General features: G+C 40.1%; 1 long non-coding RNA gene across 1 annotated transcript; it reads right to left on the reverse strand.

Moving 5' to 3' along the window:
* Positions 1 to 11,625: 11,625 nt before the first annotated feature.
* On the reverse strand, positions 11,626 to 12,277 carry LOC138223927 (uncharacterized). The gene is made up of 2 exons (XR_011182345.1): positions 12,163 to 12,277; positions 11,626 to 11,927 (listed from the first exon to the last, which is right to left on the reverse strand). It is a non-coding gene; the product is annotated as an uncharacterized lncRNA (long non-coding RNA).
* Positions 12,278 to 13,787: the final 1,510 nt, after the last annotated feature.

A 13,787-nucleotide genomic window follows, 5' to 3' on the forward strand; every position in this document is an offset into this window, starting at 1 on the left:
ATTATATTAAATGAAAGGTGAGATTCACTTTACAAAACATCTTTTTGTTTCTGGGTTCATTCTATCCCACAGTCTGCACCCCAAGAAACCCTCAGAGATGATTCAGGTCAGGTACATGGGAATAAGCATTGAATATCTGTGTATTGAAAAGACAGAATAAAATCAGAATAAAATTTGAAAAAAAGTAAATTTTTGAAAATCTAAATTTTAAAAAATAAAGTTGCTTCATGAAACTCTGAAAAGTAAATAGGGAGCAGGAACTTGTTTGTCACATCGATTTATCAGCACAGCTCTTTTCCCAAGACAAGAAAGAAGAAAGTGAAGCTCCACTGGAACCCAGAGGTGAAGATTTGAAAATTGGGGAGGGGGGTTTAGGGAAAAATCAAAGCATGGTTTGAAACAGGGATGACCAACATCCACCCCGAACACAAGCTCCATGGCTTGGTAACCCAGACATTTAAGTTTCAAGGAGACTTTTTGCGGAGCAGCAGCAGCAAAGAGAGGACATTAGTTAGCCAATATGATAAAAATGACTTCTTTTTTGTTTTTTGTTTAGCACATTTGAACATTTTCAAAAACTGTCCAATCCCTAGTTTGTCAGGCATTTTTTTTCGCCGTGGGAGTGCTCCCACTTGTGCTGGTTTTAGTGCCTGCTGCCAGGATATTACCCCAGCGCTTTGTCATTAAAATTGGGTTTCCAATAATGTGGAAGTGAACTCTTGTTTTCATGTCTACTATAACAGACATACTGTAATCTCCCTTGCTTTTAACCAAGCATATCATAATTTCTAAGAATGAAAATGATTTAAACTATGTGACACTATCATTCAACGAGAGCACAAAATATCACAAGGATCCTGCAGAGTGCAACAAAGACAGCAAAAAAAAGCCTATGCAATTGATTTGATTGACAGTTATTTATCAGTCAGCGCATTGATATTCCTTTATCACACAGTAAAATGTCAAAATTCCTTCCAGGGTGTGCGTATATCAGAGAATATAACACAGCTTCAAAAGTGTGTCAGCCAATTAGATTTCAGGACCGGAACTATCTTTCTTATAATTAGAATTAAGGTGCAATTAAAGATTTCTAATAATCTTTGTGTACCTTGACCATATAACCTGGTGCCTGCCTGTGTAAATACTCTACATAGGAATGTAGCTAAAAAGCTTGTTATCCTTATGATCTCAGCCTAAGAATGACCTGGTGGTTTTCACATGTGGGAAAGTAAGAGAGATGACTTTGTCTTCTGGATAACGATCCTTCCTACAACAGAGGCGATCTAAACTCCCATGATGGATGTCCACTGCTAGTGCCTGGATGTCTAGTTGAGAGCCATAGGTACATCTGGATCTGATCTTTAAAGTCACAGGGCACGTTCAATCACCCAAAGGAAGATCCACCGATGAGTGACCTTTAAGGTGGGCCCTAGTGGTATACCTGATGGCATCTCAGACAATCACCAACTTCTGATGCGATACTACAAAACTGTAACTCAAGTCATTTTCCATTGGTTAACTCACTGACTCAATCTCTTCATCTAAACTGGCAAACTGAATTTTCAACCATGGGACTGCAAGCAGTCCGAGTCAGGACTTAAACTTTTCTCAGAGAAGCCAGGCTGAGAGAGTGTGTCAGTAAAGTGCAGAATTCCAAGATATTCTTCCTGAAACAGAAGAAATATTCTGTTTGTAAACCCAACGCTATCTTCGACGATCAACAAAATCAGACAGCTAGACTCTTTGTCGACATCCAGAATATCCAAGCACACACTGAATAAAAACTATAACACGGAATGACCTAAGTTCCTCTGTTGCCTACCTTGCAGATATCTAGAGGAAAAACTGTGCACAAACTGCTTTAAAAGACCAAAGGAAAATATCATTATTCACATCATAATTTTCAAGAGGTGTGCTATTATTCCAAACACACATTTGATGTTTAGTTCATGATAGTTAATGCATATTCACTTGTGTCTGAGAATATGAATATGATTTAGTTTTACGAGACTGATACAACCTACGAGCTAGACTGTAAAACATTATCATCTCTGCATATTTTAACTCTGAAATTATTAACTCTTTTCTTTGTAATCCCCTTGTAATCAGTCATTCATATCACAGCAGATCATTTCTCAGATGTATTTTGTTACGCTTGTTTGTTATGCACGTATTGATAATACTGTATTAATAAACTGTATGTTGTATATTCGGAATTCCTGCATGAGATTGTAAATTATGATGTTTGATTGGTTTCTAAAAGTCGTCAAATTGTCACGGGAGCTGGTCCTGACTCCCAGGTAGTGCGTACTTTAGACCCTATGCAGACGCTATAATCCGGAAGTGACTGGAATAAGACCTCAAGGGAAACACAGCAAGAGCAGGACGGGATGACAGACGGGGGGGCGTGACGGCTGTGATCTGATGACAAGTCCTAAGGCAGTCCAAAGGGGAAATCGGGTCACAGTCCAGGGTCCAGGAGCTGGGAGATCCAATCCGAGACAGACAAGATTAAAACCGGAATGGGATCTGGAACAGGAATAGTGACAGGGATTCAGGAGGATAAAAACAGTAATGAGGCCAGGTGCTCCGAGCCCTGGACTCAGCAGGTCAGGATGCCTGATGAAGCCTATGCCGTTGGGTCCCTCCATGATCCGCTGGTATGCGGGCTTCTGGGCGTACGTATTCCAATGCAGAGCGTGGAATAGTGGGAGTGCCAGGCTTTAAATAATAACAAGGAAAACATGGACAGCTGCACATAATGAACTAAAATAGGAAAGGGTCGGAGCGCCCTTTAGAGGAGGGATGACGATCGTGACACAAATCCTCTTGCAATTTGCTGTTACAATTTCTAATTGTAACAGCAAATGAAAACCCCCATCTCCACCAGTGTGTATCCCACCATGTGCCCGGTGCTTTGCAGGATAAGCTCTGGGCCACAGAAGCCCTAAATTGGACAAGCAATTATTGAAAGAGTTGTGATATGATGTGAAAAAGGTACAACGAAGGCCTGTTTACTTCTGTTCTTTAACCTGTCACAATATATTGGTTTGGTTATTATCAGTTTTTACTTCAACATGAGAAAAATATTTTATTTCCCTTCATCTTTTCCTCAGCACAGACATATCTGTGTGATCCTACAATTTAAATCTAAATGAATATTATAATATTTTAATTTCCAAGTTGTTGAGAACAGCTCTACTTGCCACCATTTCAGACTACTTCTAAACAAAAAGCTGAGCTCCTCCATGGGCTATGTCCTGTGTCTGTAACGAACAGTTCTTTCCGGACCCTATGCGTACGACACAATCCGACGGAGTGGGGAAACACTGGGAAACGTCCTGCAGGAATACGGGCTGAAGACAGGGGGTCGTGTCCAAGTTGCGCTGGTGCACGGGGGAGGTGTGGCCGAGGCGAACAATCCCAAAGAGTAATCCTTAGAGTATCCAAAAACACACGAGAAAGTCCAAAACCAGAAGATCCATTAGAAGAAGGAATTAAAAACCATGAAGGCCGGGTCGGAACCGGCGGACGGGGAACAGGAACGGGAACAGGAACAGAGATTAAAACCTTAACGGGACCAGGCGCTTCCAGGTCCCAGACTCGCACGATATGGAAATCAGATGCAGAACCCGGATGAGCGTCAGCGCCTGGCTTTTAAGGTGGGCTGGGAATAGGGAGCAGGTGCATAGAATAAAGTCTTAAGTGAAAGGGCTGGAGCACCCTTAAGGAGGGGGAACTATAATCGTGACAGTGTCATTACTTTCAGCCTCAGCTTCAGGTCGCAGCTGACCTGCTGAGGGAGTTATTTCTATGTGTGTAACACTGGAGGGAGAGACAGCTATTATTGAGCTCATGGTAACTCTGACAGTAACAATCTGTTGCATCTTCAGCCTGGCATCTTCGATACCAGGCTAGTCTGTGCTTGGAGTCATAAACTTCACTGCTGTTCACCGGATTACGAAATAAAAAAATCAAACAGCATATGGTAAAATATTTGGAACAATTCATTTAACACTTATTTACATAATTTAAACTTTCAGTGTTTTTTTTTGTTTTACACTTAATAATTAATTATTAGCACTTTAACTATACTGATTTCAGCACAAATGCTTCATTTGTGAACTGAGATAGATGAGTCAAACATCCTCTTATAGTTTGTAACATGTTTTTATGTTCTTCTGACTGTATCTAGAAGGAGCTGTTGTTATTTAACACTATACAGGCACTTACAGTAGCTAGTTATCTAGTTACCTGCATTTACATACTAGGAGACACAGTAGTGATACCTTCTGGTGCAGTTTTAGAGTCATTGGCAGGAGCTAAGACTTCTCTGTCTCTGTCTGCAAGTCATGTAATTGAAAGACACTGCTGACTGCTAGTTTACTTTTAGATTATGTTTGTTTCTGTTTGCATACAGTAATCTTGCTGTATCTGAACACAAAGAGACAAGACTGTCAATTCCATGAGGAGTATAGTCTTTGGTCTCTTCTGCCCAAAGTGAAAAAAGACCCTATGCGTAGTGGCGGAACAGGGTTTAGCCCGGGTTCAGCTGTCCAGGAAATGCTATATAGAAACCTATGCCCTCAGGCCACGGACATGGAGCGACCTGGTGCTAGGCGAGTCTCAAGAAATTCTAAACCTCAATGCTGTGTGAGGAGGAAAGTGTGACCCAGAAATATATAGCCCCAGACAAAGACACAGCGGATGGACAAGCAAAGTACAGGGAACTAGGGACAGGACAGAGTAGGAGCGCCCTCCAGATGTAGAGGGCATGACAATATCAGGACACAATGTTGTGTTGCAGATTTCCCTAGGGGGATTGGAGCTGCCTGACAAGGTCCACCTCCATTTTCATTAATATTTAATTTATACGGCTCTTCTCTTGACACTCAAAGAGCTTTACAGGGAATGGGGACTCCCCTCCACCGCCACCAAAGTGTAGCCTCACCTGGATGATGCAACAGCAGCCAAAGTGTCCCAGGAGGAGGCCATGATGAGTAGAGGACATGGGAAATTTAGGTAGGATGCCAGGGGTAACACCCCTACTCTTTTCAATAAACACGCTGAGATTTTTAATGACCATAGAGAGTCAGCACCTTGTTAAGGTCTCATCCGAAGAACGGCTCCTTTGTACAGTATATGTTGACTGTCACTATACTGGGGCATTAGGACCCACACAGACCACAGAGTTAGCTCCCCCTACTGGTCCAATTATCACCTTTCCAGCAGTAACCTTCTTCTCTTCCGGGAGTTACAGGGTGATATAACTGATATACTGTATCTCAGACTGTGTCTAAGTGTACATAATGTAAACCCAGAGAGCAGTGTGTGCCTAAATGTTTCTGATGTAAACCCAGAGATCAGTATTTGTATGATCTTAGAGCTTAGAGTTGACAATGCTAATGGTGGTGCCCACTACGTTCAAAACTGGCCAATTAACTTCAATAGCTAGTTAACTATAGTATAAGTGGAACGATGGTTTGTGACATAGAGTCCCTAGTTGGCAATAGGAAACTGTGGAGAGACTGTAGATATAGGACTAAACCACTTGGGGTCGCAAGTGAAGGGTTGACAGGGGTGGATGAGGTTCTCAGCTGAGTGTGGTCAGCAGAGTAAGGCTGATGAATCTCTAAAGAGGTCTGAGGCACAGCCCTTTATAAACATGCTCTTTTCACGACAATGATAGACAGAGTCAGTCTGGACATGAGTATTTTTGACAGCTTCTGTGTTGAAAGCACTAAAAATCAATTATGCAATCTCACGTTTTAGAGAATTCAGCCCTTAGCCATCCAAGGGAAGACAGATCGAACCTCTGTCTGAGTCATAAACTGTGCAGCCCTAATTAAACAAAGAGCCTGTATTTACTGTAAGTGTTTAGCTTAAGTAAAATGTGATTTTAAGTAATAGCTGTTTATTAATATTCCAATAGCTGTAGAATATGAAATACAAACTGTGTATTTGCAAACTTCAGTCTCTGTTAAACATGGTATCACCTCCACCAGTAATGTGTCTAAACACACAGAGCCAAGTGCTGATTTAACCAAACTCTCAACACCCCAATCCATTCATGCTATGCTGAATGGAAAAAGGTCTCAGCTGATTGTGTCTCATTCTCGTTTCCTTATAGAGCTGCTCTCTGTCTAGTCCTGCGGTTCTGGGAGTGTTCATGCTAAACTGTTAATCTTTTTCTGTCACAACAAACACCACCAAGCCTGTGTTTCCAGCACTGACTGGCTACAAGTGCTGCTAAAGCCAGGAAGACAATTTGCATAGAAAAGACACTTTGCATTGGCAGTACATGCTCTGGGAGTGTTTATAGCCCTGTGAGTTTAACACTTCAAGACTGAGAGCTGCCCTTCAGGGAAACACAACCCACAGCAACAATGACCTTCATCACTATTTTCATCTGGACACTCCTAGTCTCTGCTCGAGGTAGGAATGGGTCTGAAATATTTGATGAACGTAGTTTACAACTATAGGTAAAAATGAAATGTTTTGTATAAAACAGGAAATCAATTAAATTTTTAATGATATTTTAATGATATTTACTACTTTCTCATTTGCAGAATCCAGAGGACAGGTAACTGTGACTCAGACTCCAGCAATGAAATCTGTTCTCCCTGGACAGACAGTCACTGTGAACTGTAAGACCAGTGCAGCACTATACAATAACAGATTCCTAGCCTGGTACCAAAAGAAAGTTGGAGAAACTAATAAATTCCTGATTTATGCAGCAACTATGTCAGACTGGGATCCCAGAGCGTTTCAGTGGCAGTGGATCTGGGACTGACTTCACTCTGACCATCACAGGAGTCCAGGCTGTTATTAATACTATAGTAATATCTTCGGTAAAGGCTTTTATGCATAAAATATTTCTGCATCATTAAAATATTTATGATAAAGGTAGGTTGTGCACTTTTGTCCAACTGAGCAATCGTACTTTCATAAAATATACCAACTTCTTAATGACTGATGATTAACATGCTGTAATACACAGTTTAAATTTAAAAGCTTAAATGCTGTACATGAGAGGTTAAGCTGTATTGGCTCCACCTGGCGGTTTTACAAGGTGATTCCGGATACTTTCCGGCATGACGTTAAATGATGCGATACACCAGGTGATACCGCGTTTTGATGCGACACGCCACCGAGGTATACCACGAAATACCCCACCCGTTTTGAATGGCTGCATCTGTATATTCTCATGTACGGTTAGAATGTGTTCATTGTCTTCCAATGAAAGACAAGTTCCTTTTCGCCGAAGTCGGGAGACATTAGAAGCTTGCCACACCCGGACTGTTAAACCAACGCATTAGCACGGTAAAGCTATCCCATTGAGGAGCCGGGCAATAATTGTTGCGTTCCTTGATTTTCTGATCTGCAAGGCCATTTGGCTGCAGCGAATGTGAATTCTGTCTGGCATTGCCAGATTGTGAAAAAATAAAAGTATTTAAATCAAGATATGGGTATACAGGTACAGACTTCAAGCTGCACCACTGAATCGCTTTGGTAAGGAGACGGACTGTGGCCAAATCATGAAGACTCTCTCACACCAAATAATGAAGATGAAAAGAAACGGGAAGTCAACACGAGACATTGTACAGTATTTGCGTTAGTCTGACATCGATAAGAAGAGTGCGCAGAAGGCTTGGATGGAGATACAAAAAAAACAACACATGCCCCATTATAAGGGTAAAAAACAAAGAGGAAAGACTCAAACAAGTGCTCCAATGGATTGAACAGGGGGAGACATTTCATGATGTACTTTTCACCGATGAAACAACAGTTGCTCTGGAACAGTTTTCAACAATGTCATTTTGTAAAAAGGGGAGAGATGTGGATTGTTGACCGGGGCGGGAGACATTCGGGAATGTGAGTCTGATAAAGAAGGAATAAAAGCATTTTATTAAAAATGCATTTGCGTTTGTCTGGGTGCTGACAAAGTAAAAAACAATTACTTTTTGACAATGAAAAACTGTGTGTGTCTCTGTCTCTCTCGTGTTTCGAAATCCTGTGGCTTTTGAAATTTACTGGGGGTGGACCACATCGGTAAATTTCGATGGGTCCAGAGGCAAAAGTGCCATGCTTTGCAATCTCCGAGAAACCATTAGTAGCATGGTGAATCGGAGAATCTCAACACTTACTTTGTGCGACTGGAAAAGAATTTGTGATCGAATCAACGAAATACTTCGAAGAAGGAGGCGCTCTTTTCCCCTAGTCTAACAGTATGTCCAGAAACAAAACATTCCTTTTAAACAAGAGGAATGTAAAAAACAAAATGGTACAAAAGTAAAAAAAACAATTTCTTTTTGACAGTGAAAACCGGTGTGTGTGTGTCTCTCTCTCTCTGCTGGCGCATGGGTGTGGTGGGGTGCTGTGCCAGCCGTACAAAAAATTAAAGTGTCCCTTTCCATTCAATGGGTGTCTGAGTCGCTGTGTTCCAATGTCATCGAGCTAAAGCCAGCACAAAGCAAGAACTGATCAATGCGATTTACAAATTCTGGGAGAAATAACTGACCGAACAAAATTGCAACCATTTTATTAACAGGCTGTTTCGTGTTCTTCCTAGGATTGTTGAGTGGGGCGGGGAGGGGTGGGGGGGGGACATTCGGGAATGTGAGTCTGATTAAGAATGAATAAAGCATTTTATTTAAAACGCGTTTGCGTTTGTCTGGGTGCTGACAAATTAAAAAACAATTACTTTTTGACAATGAAAAGCTGTGTCTCTCTCTCTCTCTCCGCTGGCATTTGTAATTTAATTAATTAATTGCTTACACTAATATAGCACTTTATCTGGACACTCCACTCAAAGCGTAATCATTTTTATTTTTAAATACATTTTAGCAAAGTCATGTACCATAAAAGTATGGTAATTAATACTTTCGCTGGAGTTTAAATAAAGTCGATGTTTTCTCTTTTTGGCTAGACTTTACTATCTAGCCATGAGATAAACAATAGTTTGTCATTAAACAACTTTATGTTTATTAATCTTCCTTGTTATGCACAGTGAGAATGATAATGTAATGAGAATTAATTTAATCACAGAGTGCTCATAAATTGTGCTAGGAAGAAAACAGATAGGTGTTCTGAAAGGTCACATATAAACAGGTTTTCAATGGAAAGAATGATAGTGTAACGATGACGGACACAAAAACTCAGACTTGCGGAGTTAAAAGCTGCCTTTCTTTTCTTCTCTGTCACCCACCGCCTGCCTGCCGGCTGTCCCGCGCCCCACCCAGAGAGATCTCTTTGATTAAATTAATTCCCATTACATTACCATTCCCACTGTGCATAACAAGGAAGATTAATAAACAGAAGGTTGTTTAATGACAATCTATTGTATATCTCATGGCAATAAAGTCAAGTCTACCCTAAAAAAAGTCAAGTCTAAGTGTCACATGCTACTATTTGTGCATGAACATAGTCATACTGTTACATATTTCTTTAGATATGTGATTGCATGTTTTTTTTAAATCCCTGGCGGGACCGGGCATCCATAAGAATCAAGTTAAAGGTTTCATTGCGCTTTGACAGAAACCAAAGAGAAAAGAGAACAACTTTTTGTTTAAGAGAAGAGACACAGGATGGGCTGGATTTGAACACACAATTTCTGGTTTACAAGGCAGGAACATAGACCACAGTACCACCAGCAAAGGTCACATGAGAAGCAGTGAAACAGCCCTACACATACAGAATCAACAGACGTTGTACAGCATGTACTACTGCGTTGCAGTATATGAATATAATTATATCGTTATTAATTTCTTTAGATACGCGATTCCATATTATATTAGCAGAAAAGCTTAAAACTACCACTTTTTATACCTGCTATTTCACATGTTAGTTAAAGACTTCGATGCTTAAAATGTTTAGGGAGAAATGGAATACTGGTGTGTATTTTTTCTTTAAAGTACCGATTCCTGGAATCTGAGTGGCTGACACCCTTCTGAAGTGGTACCATAATCTCTGGTATACGGAAAAGAAAGCGTAGATAAAAAAGCTTGGATTCTCATGTATCTTATACAAGTATCTTTTAATACAGTCTTTGCTGTGCTCTTGAGGATCCTTGTGATATTTTGCGCTCTTGTTGAATGATGCGTTGCAGTTTAAATAATTTTCGTTAGACATTATGAAACGTTCTGTTAAAAGCAAGGGAGTTTTTATTATTGTTATTGTTGTTATCAAAAATGACTTAGAATCGATCATGTTGTGATATTTTGAAATAAAAAAAGTCAATTGATTGTCCATAATATTGCTATTCTATCTTTTCGAAGAAATGTTTGTTAGAAGAGAAGTCCAGCACCAGCTGGATTTGAACACACAACCCAACAGTTAGTAGTCAGGCATGTAGACCAGTAGGCTACAAGGGAAGTCACATGAAAAGTGAAGCGAAACAGCCCTACACAGCCCTGTCGCAGTACACTAATCATATCGTTATTAAATTCTTTAGATATGCGATTCCATATTATATTCCCTTTTAATCAAATTCTAAAAGTATGCTTGTTGAATCCGGTATCTCTTTAGTTAAAGACTTCGATGCTTAAAATGTTTAGGGAGAAATGGAATACTGGTGTGTAGTTTTTCTTTAAAGTACCAAGACCAGCCATATGCTGTATATTTATGTTCCAAAATTAATATAGTTTATGGCCTTCACACACGTTACAGTATGCTCCTATTCTTTTTATGCTCAGCTACTAAGATTTCCCTTCAGTGGTTAAATTCAATATCTACAACGGGCACAGTAAAGACGTTTACTGTAAGTCTTTCTACGACAGACCAACTGTCGGTCAACCAATCACGTACCGCAGTACCCCGCGTCATCTTGCATCATGATGCGCGACGCCGTAGCCAATTACCTCAGGTACGTGTCTGTACCGCGCACTTTGAATGGCTGCATCTGTACTGAAGTCTTAACAGAATATGAGAAAAGGAGATTATTAATATTACAGAATTACTCTAGACTGATGGCAATATCACTGTCATAACACTTCTCCTGTCATTTTGACTCTCTACTTTGACTCTCTACTTTGGATGAGTCGTTGCTGCGCTCTTGGGGTAATTTTGGTCAGCTGGCCCCTCCTGGGATGGTTCACCACTGTTCCATGTTTTCGCCATTTGTGGATAATGGCTCTCACTGTGGTTCGCTGGAGTCCCAAAGCTTTAGAAATGGCTTTATAACCTTTTCCAAACTGATAAATCTCAATTACTCTGTTTCTCATTTGTTCCCATAATTTCTTTGGATCGCAGTATGATGTCTAGCTTTTGAGGATCTTTTGGCCTACTTCACTTTGTCAGGCAGGTCCTATTTAAGTGATTTCTTGATTGAGAACAGGTGTGGCAGTAATCAGGCCTGGGTGTAGCTAGAGAAATTGAACTCAGCTATCCAAAGATGTGATAAACCACAGTTGATTTATGTTTTAACAGGGGGAGCAATCACTTTTTCACACAGGGCCATGTGGGTTTGGATTTTTTTTCCCTTAATAATAAAAACCTTCATTTAAAAACTGCATTTTGTGTTTCCTTGTGTTATCTTTGTCTAAAACTTCAATTTGTTTGACGATCTGAAACATTTCAGTGTGACAAACATGAAAAAATAAAAGAAATCAGGAAGGGGTCAAACACTTTTTCACACCACTGTATATACAGTATATATTTTATTGAAGTTCAGTTTGTTTGTGTGCCTCTTCAGCCTGGACTCCTGTGATGGTCACTGCCACTGCCACTGAAATGCTCTGGGATCCCAGTCCGACGGGTAGTTGCAAGATAGATCAGGAGTTTAGGAGCTTTTCCAGCTTTCTGTTGGTACCAGCTGAGGCGATCATTATTGTACACTGCAGGACTGGTCTTACAGCTAACAGTGACTGTCTGTCCTGGAGCAGTCAATATTGTAGGAGCGTGGGTCACAAAAATCTGTCCACTAGATTCTGAAAATGAAGAAAACATTGCAAAAAGTGGGAAAGTATTGAAAATACCAATTTATTCTGTAAATCAGTAATACATTATATGATAGACATACAGTATGAAAACAGAATAAATTAATAAGATATTTATTATGATGCTTTAATATTTTTTATTTTTAAATTAACATAAATCTTGATTTCTTCTTCACATAATACAAAAATGTTTTAAATTCTATAAAATATCCAAACCCATTCCTACCCTGATCAGTGATGAGGAGTGTCCAGATAAATATGATGAAGAAAGTCATTGTTCCTGTGGGTTCTGTTACCATGAAGCGCAGCTCTCAGTCTGGAAGTGTTAAACTCACAAGGCTATAAACACTCCCAGAAGTGTCTTCTATGCAAATTATCTTTCTGGGTTAGGCTGCATTAGTAGCCAGTCAGTGCTAGAAAAACAGGCTTGGTGCTGCGTGATGTGACAGAGCAAGATGAGCAGTTTAACATTAACACTCCCAGGACAGCAGGACTAGACAGAAAGCAGCTTTATAAGGAGCAGAGGATTATACACAATCAGCTGACTCCAACTTGAATGGAGTGGAGTGTGGAGAGTCTGGTTAAAGCAGTACTTGGTTTTGTGTGTTCAGGTACAGCAGGATCAATAGTTGAACTAAAAACATATTTTACAGAGACTGAAGCATGCAAATGCACATATTAAAAACAGTCATGCAACCCACATTTTATATAAGTTTACACTGTCACAAATCCACTTATCAGCTATGTCCGCATTTCACCCAACATAGCTGGAATGGGGTGGAGTGCAGAAAATCTGGTTAAAACTGCACTTGGCTCTGTTTGTTCAGATGCAGCACAATTACTAACTGCACTGACTTAAACACTCTTAATACTTTTGGGGCAATACAAGAGAGGCAAAATGTTCAGTTCAGATCTGACCAAATACCTTGTTATATGTTTGTGGTCCCATGGGACATTCCTCACAGTGTTGAAGGAAAGACATGTTTTATCTATGGGGCTGGAGAGACACTGAAAACTTATTTTAATGTTCATGGGGAGTGTGCTCTCTCTTTGCATGACAGTCTTCTGTTCTTCTATATAACCGACAGTTGAAGGGGTCAGTCCTCTTTCTCAATTGTGTCTGTATTAAAACCTCAAACATTCAGACCCTCAGGTCTAAAGTTTCCAACTCCCTCCCTCTCCTCTTTCTATTCTCTCTTTATTTTTGTATCCAGGTTCCCAACTGGGGGGTAAGTGAAGCTCACTTCTCCAACATCAGGATTCAGGGCCAACATGAACAGTTTAGCATGAACACTCCCAGGACAGCAGGACTAGACAGAGAGCAGCTTTATAAGGAGCAGAGGATGAGATACAATCGGCCGAGCCCTTACTCCACTCAACACAGGTGGAATGGAGTAGAGAGTGGAGAGACTGGTTGAAACTGCCTTGCTAAGATATAGCAGGATTATTAATACCCAGTGAGTTTTAAAGGTTAAACGCACTACAGGAATTAAAACAAAAATTGAACCCAACTTTTTATTGAAGTAATTTTTTTATAGCAGAGGTTGAAATGTAGAAATGCACAGTTACAATGTGTTATGCGCCCTGATAAACCATCATATATTTAAGAATGATGTGTGTAATTATATTAATTCATTTTGGCATCTTTTACTAAAATCTGTTCTCTAGATCTTCTATACCTGGAATACCTGGAGTAGTGGTAGCAGTAGTTAGAACTCTTCTTAATCCTCATCTTCAGTCAATGTTACAGCTCTGCTTAGTGTGGGATTATAGGCACTGTAGCACTGGTGCTATGTATTTACTTGTACAAGCAGGCGCTGGAAGTGTTCCTCATACTGTGATAATTGAAAA

The sequence above is a fragment of the Lepisosteus oculatus genome, chromosome 18 (assembly GCF_040954835.1).
Source record: "Lepisosteus oculatus isolate fLepOcu1 chromosome 18, fLepOcu1.hap2, whole genome shotgun sequence".
Lineage (NCBI taxonomy): Eukaryota > Metazoa > Chordata > Actinopteri > Semionotiformes > Lepisosteidae > Lepisosteus > Lepisosteus oculatus.